Here is a 7,410-nt window from a genome sequence, read left to right on the forward strand (position 1 = left end):
TTTGTCAGACAGAGAGAGAGCACAGCAGGGGGAGTGGCAGGCAGAGGGAGAAACAAGCTCCCTGTTGAGCAAGGAGCCCAATTGGGACTCAATCCCAGACCCTGGGATCATGACCTGAGCTGAAAGCAGATGCTTAACTAACTGAGCCACCCAGGCACCCCACACAGATATTTTTTATGGTGGCTCCTATTCTGTTCCATTTGTGTGTTGATTTATCTTTACATCAATACTATATTGTCTTTTTTTTTTTCATAACACATGATATCTTATAAGGCAAGTTTATCCACCTACCACACACACCAGTTCTTTTTCTTAAAGAACATTTTGATTATTCTTGATCTTTTACTCTTCTATATAAATTTTAGAATATGTTCCTCCCAACACACACACACAGAATCATAATTGTTATTGGAATTATTTTCTCTTATACACTCATACATGAAATCAAGATTTATTATTTCAAAGCACATTTTCTAACTTTATTACTGATTTTTATATATTGATTTATCTTTAACATATATATTGATCTGTGTTATTAATCTTCTAGCTAAAATCCTTACCTAACTGTCCTATTAAATCTAAAAATGTGTAGCTATCTTGATTTCTAAGTAAATAATTATAAGTCAATACATGAAGATATTTGGTGTTCCAATCTTTAAACTGCTGCTTGTTTTTCTTGCTGCGCTGACTGAATCCTTACTATGATATTTAATACACACTGTGATATTTGGATCTTGTTTTATTCAAACTCTTAAAGCAACATTTCTAACATTTTACTATCCATTATGTTGTTGCCGTAGGCTTTTTTTTTTTTAAGTGGGTATTTTATTTATTTGTACTTAAACCTATAAACGAATCAGCCAAACTGGTACTATTATCATGATACATTAAAATACAAAACATCTTTCTACAAATACTAGAATAATGAACAAATTAACAGTTCTAGTAAAACATCACAAGGGACAGAGGAAATCAATGAAGCACATTATAGCTTAACCCTTCACCGTTAACAATTGAGGTTATTAACAAGAAAAGCCTCACAATCTCAGAAAATACAAATTATCCTTCATCACATGTCTTTGTATCTTCACTTCCTATTCTTGAGGTTAGATTCTAGAGCCTAAAGATATCCACATTAGGATTGTATCTAGTTATCTATAGCCAGAAACACCTTTTATCATGTTGTCCATAGCAGCCAACGCTACTGAAACCTCTTTGACTCCAATTGTACCCCCTCAATGGACACAATAAATAATAATGGGAAACAGAATATTGAGGCAGAGCTATATAGGACCCTTAAAGACAAAGCCTAGGAGAAGTAATACAGCCACCGCCCAAATTGAGATCAAATAATATACTCATCGTCACACATCTTCAGGCTGTATGTTCTTCACAGAGTAATTTGGGAACAAATTCCTTATTTGCTGGGTACTAAAATACTTCACAGATTGTTGTATTACACTATGGCTTTCCCCAAAAGTTTCTAAGATGGACTCCAAATAGCTGATGGAATTTTGCTGGGACTGGATCTGGGGCTGCAGGGATTCCTCTCCACAGTTCTAGAGCTGATTGTTCCAGGCTTGGGGGCACCAGGTCTGACTGGCCCAGGAGTGGTTGCTCCAAGACTGGCTGTTCCAGGTCTGGTTGCTCCAATTCGGGTTATTCCAGGTCTGGTTGCTCCATATTGGAAGGTTTCCGGAAGTGTTCCTCAGGTATCCCTGGTGGTAGGAATAGAAGCCTGGGTATTCTGTGGTTGCTGTGCTGTTCTGAGTCACACTCTTGCTCTCCTTTGGCCAATGTTTTTTCTGCCACCTCTTACATTTCATTCTCTGGTTCTGGAACCAGGTCTTCACCTGCTTATAGCTAAGGTTCAGAATGTTGGAAAGTTCTTGCATCTGCTGGAGACTGAGGTATTTCTGTCTCTGAAATCAATCATTGAGGACATAGAGTTGGGTCTGAGAGAACATAGTCCTGATCTTCCTGATCTTCTGTTTCTTGCTCTAGTTCATATCTTCCTTCCTCACTGTTCTCTCCTCTCCAGAAGTGGGTGGTAGTTTTACCCTGGGACTGGTGGAGGAGTCGGGGCTGTCCTGAACAAGCAGATCCATGGACGAAGGAAGAGGAGAGACAGTCTCCACGTAGGGTGTCTCAGCAGATGACATTTGCAGGGACGCATAATTTTCTTCAGGCCCATAAATCTCAGGCATTGGAGAAGAGTCCCTAGAACTGGGTGCTTCAGGACCAGGTGGGCACTGGGGCAGAGTTGGATCTGCACTCATGTTGGTGAGTTGAGGGTAGACGGAAAAAAAAAAAAAAAGGAGCAAGATTGTAAGAATGGCCCAGGTTTATGGATTTAGGTGGAAGAGCTGAGAGGAGTAGGAACACCTCCAGATGTTAAGAGTCTGAGAAAGACAAGATGAAGTGTGTCACCACCCCAATAGTAAGAGCCAACCAGCCCAATGGAGCCTGCCATAGGCTTTTTGATAGACACATTTTATTACCCTAAGAAATTTGGTTTGTTCCTTGATTGCTGAAAAGTTGTTTATATGTATTTTTAATTTTAATGTTGAATGTATAACTTCAGTCAAGTACTTTTTTCTGAACCTAGTGAGATAATCCTTTTCTTTACATGGTCTATGCAGCTTTAAGCAATGATGGGATATATAATCTCTAGCTGGTTGGCCATGATCCCAGCTAAAACGTTATGGGTTATGGATTATATTACTACAATTATCAGTTTTTACAACATAAATTTATACTGCTTCATGCATTGATTAGAAAGCATTTGCTCTATTTCAAATCCCTGGAACAATTTATATGTGAGGTATTATTTCTTTCCCCCTCTGTGCCTGGTGTTTTATTTTCTTTGACTCTTTCTCCCTCTTCCCTCCCTTCCTTTCTCCCTCCCCTGTTTCCTTCCTTCCTTCCTTCTTTCCTTCCTTCTCCCCTCTTGGGGGATTGATTCAATCTTTTTAAACTTTATAGTTAATTAATGTTTTCTATTTCATACTGAGTTAATTTTGGTAAGCTATATATATTTTTTTGTGTATTGACTATTTTCTCTAAATTTTCAAGTTTAAGTATTCAAAATATATTCTTTTTATATATCTTTTTAAAAATCACTGCTATATTCCCCTTTTTAATTCTTTTTAAAACTTTTTTTTATTATTATTATTTTTAAAGTAAGCTCTACACTGAGCATGGGGTTTGGTCTCATGACCCTGAGATCAAGAGTCACATGCTCCAGGGACTGAGCCAGCCAGGCATCCCTTCCCCTTTTTAGTTCTTAATATTGTTTATTTGGAACTTATTTTGTTTCCCTTGATCAGCCTTGTGAGTGGTTTGTCTAGTTCATTAATTTTGCTTTTTAAAAAACCAATATTTATATTTCAGGATCTTCTCTATTGCGTTTTTGTTTTCTGTTATTAATTTCTTATTTTATATTTATAAAGCTTATATTTATACAGCTTTTTATTTTTATATTTATACAGTTTATTTTCCATTAGCACTTTAAGGGTATAATTGTAGTACTTTTCACTACATTTAGTATTAAGTATTTTCTGATTTCTATTATTTCATCACACTTACTCAGAAATATGCTTTTAAATTTTTAATTTATTTTATTATTGTTTGTTTATCTTTTGGATATTGATTTATTACTAATGGTAAACTTGACAAAACATTGTTCTTTTGAAATATGATTAGTTTTCCTTTTGAGTCAAATAAATAGACAGTACCACTGTCTTTTCTGCAAATGCTTGAAAACTGTATTTTCTGATTGTTGACTGCAGGGTTAATTGTGCCCATTATTAATTTGTAATCAGATTATTCAAATCTTTATTCTTCAAAATTTTCCCCATTGATCTATTTCCCCATTATGAGAGTTGTGTTAAACTGTATTTTATTATAATTGTGGATTTGCTCATTGCTTTTTACAATTATGTATATTTTTTCCTAATACATTTTAGGCTATGATATTAACTTCATTTTTTTGTTAGTTAACATTCAAACTTTCTGTGGTCTTATGTCTTATATATGCTGATTTTAAGTTGTAAATAGTTAGGTTGTATTTTATCCAATAAGGTAACCTCTTTTTATTTTTACCTGTTGAGTTTAATAAATTTATATTCTTGGTGCCTTGGGGACTTTGCCTCCACCTCACCTCACCTGGCACCCAGCACCACGCCCCCCAGCTGCCCACCTCTCAGCCTCCTGCCACAACTGGTGGGTGAGGAGTTCAGTCTGGAATGCCCAAGAAACTTAATAGCTGGAGCAAGCAGCAAAAGTATGACATCTAATAAATTATGGACATAAGAGCCTTTAAAGTTTTATCCCCATTGGAGGCTGCTGACTTGGAATACCTGCAAAGCCAGAAGCAAGTGAGAACCCTGCAAGGCTGCTTGGGCCATGGATTCTAAGGTCAGCAATGTTCAGCCCTCCAGGATGAATGCATCACAAATTTGCTGGTGTTTGGCTTCCTCTAAAACTGCTCCAACTATAATCTCCACAAAGAGTTGGAGGTGTTGAGCCATGAATAGCCCGTAGCAGCTTACCTGCAGGGGGACCATGATGATGAGCTACAGATAATGGCAACTTCCTGAAATGTGAGCCACTCAAATGGCAGCCACTTCCTGAAAAGTGAGGAGACAGATTCTGAGAGGAAATCATCCAGGATCTCACCAGGCAACCCACCCAAATGGAGTGAGTTGGATGCCGGATGGATCACAGCATCCACTCAAGACTAGTGTATAACCTGGCAATGCAGTTTATGAGTGTGATCCTGTGGGAGAAGACAGAAGGAAGTACCTCACTGCTGTGTTGGAGCAGGTTGTGCAGGCTGATCCTAAAGACATGGAGAAAGAGAAGACCAAGCTGATGTTGACCATACTGTTGGCCAAAAAGGTGACCAATCACACACCATCCTTGCTCCACAATGTCTTTTGCACAACAGTGAACTTTATTAACCAAAACCTACTCACCTACATGAGGAACTTGGCAGGAATGAATGGGCTGAGTGGACAGCTCTTCAAAAGTATGACTGGTTAAAACTTGATATGGTGACAACTGTATACATTTCTCCAGCGGAGATGGAGCTGTGGCCTTTTAAACAAAGTTCTTAGAGAAGATAGGCAGGAGATAATAGCTGTTTATTTCTTACTACTTTAAAGAGGATATTTTAAGCAGGTAATCCATTTAGAAATCTTTACATTAACATGCTTGAATGAAAATGTCAACTTGTACATATTTCAGTGAGTTTCATGCCATCTTCTAAATCCCCTACACACTGTGCCTTTATCTTATTTCAGCTGTATGGGTCTTCACTTGAAATTAAATTGAGGAACAGATTGTAAGGCAGAAGTGAAAAAAACACATTTTTTTTTTTATTTTAAAAAACAACTTTACTGTTTATTAAAGTGCAGCCTTGGGGCATGGTCTTACAGCAGGCGTGTTTGAGGAGAGCAAGGACTGGAGACAGATGCACATACCCCTCACAAACGAAAAACAATACTATCTTAATACTAAAAAAGTAAAGTATTCTCATTTAAAAACCAAACAGTATGAGAGGTTCTGGACTAAAGTTCTATCCTCAAACAAGGGAAAAATCAGGCCTCAAGAGCATGTGTTTGATTATTTTTTTTTCAATTTGATTTCCTTTTATTTGAGTCAAGAAGGACCACAGGCAATTAAAAGATGTGGAAGTAATTTAAGGGCCCATGTCAACCTCAGTTTCCAAAATTGCATAACTAAATGCACCTTTTCTCTTTCCAGGAAGTCAAAGCTTTGATAAAAATTTTAAGCTAATGGAGTACCAGAAGCTACTGCATACCTCCCCATAGGGGAATGTCTGTTAATAATCTTGTATTTTTATTTCCCTCCCATATGCCTCAGCTGATCCTTGCCCAAGAAGCTACATCTGAAGAAAATAGGTTTCTAGTCATAAAAGATGAAAGAATGGTTAGACTTTTAAAAAAATTCAGCACTTGAGGTGGTTCCCTTTCTTAAAGACACAGTCAGAATGCAAGTAATAACAAAAGCAAGTCACTTGGGTAGTGCCAGAATAAACCAGTGAGAGCTTACATTTTAGAAGCAGTACAACCCCGATAAGCATTTCCTAGGATTCTGTTTAAAAGTATGATAGTGGATTCTGGGTCCATATCACACATGTTACTGTTACTCTTACCAGTAACACTCTTGCTACTGTGAATATGACACTCTGGGGAAGCATATGAACAAGATTAATTAGGTACTCAATACTTTTTTGTTACCAAAAACACTTTTCTCTTCCTTGAGAGTTTAATCAGAAAAGAAAAAAAATGACTATATTGTTCAGTATTAAATACATACCACACTAGGGCTGGGTCTCAATCTGATATCTGCAATATGTTGCAAATACTAAAAGCAGTACTAAAAGCCATGCAGTATGAAGGCTACCATTGGAACTAAATCTTCCAGTAACACTATTAAAAATAAATTAATTAATTATATTCTTTATTATTACTGATAGATTTATGCTTATATCATCTTATTTTATGCTTTCTGGATATATGGCTTCTTCAATGTACAATTTGATATTTCCAGATAATATATTTATTTTTAATATGTGTTCAAAAATTGTTTTAATTCTTGTTCCCCAACACCCCTTGCACTGAATTGAAGTTTATACATTTTATTTTTGTTTTTGAAGTTAATCTTAAAATATCAACACCTATACTTTATTTAGCAATGATTAATATTAATTAATCTTTTTACTTTTCTCTCCTCCACCCCCACTCAACATCAAGTTCTGTATAACAGTTTGAACTTGCCACTGCCCTTTTGTCTTACACCTGAACTTGTAGGTTGAGTTCTGCAGTTTGTTTTTCCTGAAAACTGTGCCTAATATTGATTAACTTCCTGGTACATATTGTTAAATTAGAGCTTGTAAGCTCATGCTCACTAGGGCATTATTTGAGAGAATTCTGTAAGGCTTAAGAAGAGGATGTGTTCTTCCAAAGGATATTTTAGTTGGTGTCTTGACAAGGGTGTTACCAGCCTGGGATGGCTTTTTATGGTAACTCTCAGCACTGGAGTGTCTGGACAACACAGATAGTGACAATTCAATACCAACAAACAACAGGACAGACTTTTGTTATGAATTCCTATGGGGAGGCTCTTTTTTCTACTTAGAGCCTAAATCAGTCAGATAAACTTTCTCCTTTTTCCTCGCCTATCCTTGTGCTAAGAGTGCAGCCTTTCAACAGCTCTGTCCTTACATAGAAATAAGGCACGGCTCTAGTTCCACAGATAGCCCTGCTCCCCTTTCTCCACCAGATTCTCCTTGTTTGTTTAAGTCTAGCAAATGCCTCCTAAATAACCCAAACTTCAGGACTACTTGTCCCGCAGTGTTTCACTTTCTTCTCTAGCTTCAGG

At 36.9% G+C, this 7,410-nt stretch overlaps 2 pseudogenes; one reads left to right on the forward strand and one right to left on the reverse strand.

Annotated features, from left to right (window-relative positions):
- Positions 1 to 1,222: 1,222 nt before the first annotated feature.
- Positions 1,223 to 2,279, reverse strand: LOC118014767 (annotated as a pseudogene).
- A 1,945-nt stretch (positions 2,280 to 4,224) lies between these two features.
- On the forward strand, positions 4,225 to 5,227 carry LOC118014768 (annotated as a pseudogene).
- Positions 5,228 to 7,410: the final 2,183 nt, after the last annotated feature.

This window comes from Mirounga leonina, unplaced genomic scaffold (genome assembly GCF_011800145.1).
Source record: "Mirounga leonina isolate KUSES-001 unplaced genomic scaffold, KU_Mleo_1.0 Mir_165, whole genome shotgun sequence".
Classification (NCBI taxonomy): domain Eukaryota; kingdom Metazoa; phylum Chordata; class Mammalia; order Carnivora; family Phocidae; genus Mirounga; species Mirounga leonina.